Source organism: Buceros rhinoceros, unplaced genomic scaffold (genome assembly GCF_000710305.1).
Source record: "Buceros rhinoceros silvestris isolate BGI_N320 unplaced genomic scaffold, ASM71030v1 scaffold18684, whole genome shotgun sequence".
In the NCBI taxonomy this organism is placed as follows: domain Eukaryota; kingdom Metazoa; phylum Chordata; class Aves; order Bucerotiformes; family Bucerotidae; genus Buceros; species Buceros rhinoceros.
Window position 1 is genome coordinate 69,807 of NW_010407969.1, and position 686 is coordinate 70,492.

A 686-nucleotide genomic window follows, 5' to 3' on the forward strand; every position below is an offset into this window, starting at 1 on the left:
CCTGGGGGCTGCCCAGTGCTCTCCTGGTGATCATTTCTCCCTCTCTGTCTAAAGCCTCCTCCTAACCAGCTTCTCACTCTCCAGCCTTTCTTCTCCCTGGAAGCCAGTTTTTCCAAAGGGCTTGTGATTTCTCATTTTTCCTGCAGAAAGTGTCTTGGATGAGCACTTTGATCCCATCCCTCCATAGCTGGAAAAAATGACCAGTGCCAACCCTGGCAAAGTTCCTCAAACTGCCAGGTTTTTCTTCCACTGTATCATTTTTGAAAGAGAAGGAACTCCGTCCCCTACAGCCGCAGATGCAGCTTCCTGATGGTACTGCTGTGACCATGCCGTTCATGGGTTTGGGTTTTATTGGAGATGCCAGTCTCCAGAATGGAAATTTGTGATTACTTCATGACCTGGTGCAGTGCATTAACTTCCTCTTGGCTTGTTCACTGCGGCTCCAGGGACTTGATGTACCATCAAAGCAAGTGCTGTTACACTCACGTCAGGAGCTGGGCCTTGGTGGAATCTCTGGATGAGGAGGATTTTTCAGAATTATGTTGTACTTTGTTCTCCACTGAAAACCAAGTGAAGCCCGGCTGATGCCACATGCAGATTTTAGAGTGTGGTTTTGCTGCTAATGTATGCCTGGAGTTGGATACAACAGCAGAGATCTACAGCCCCTCCATCCTCATCGCGCTCTT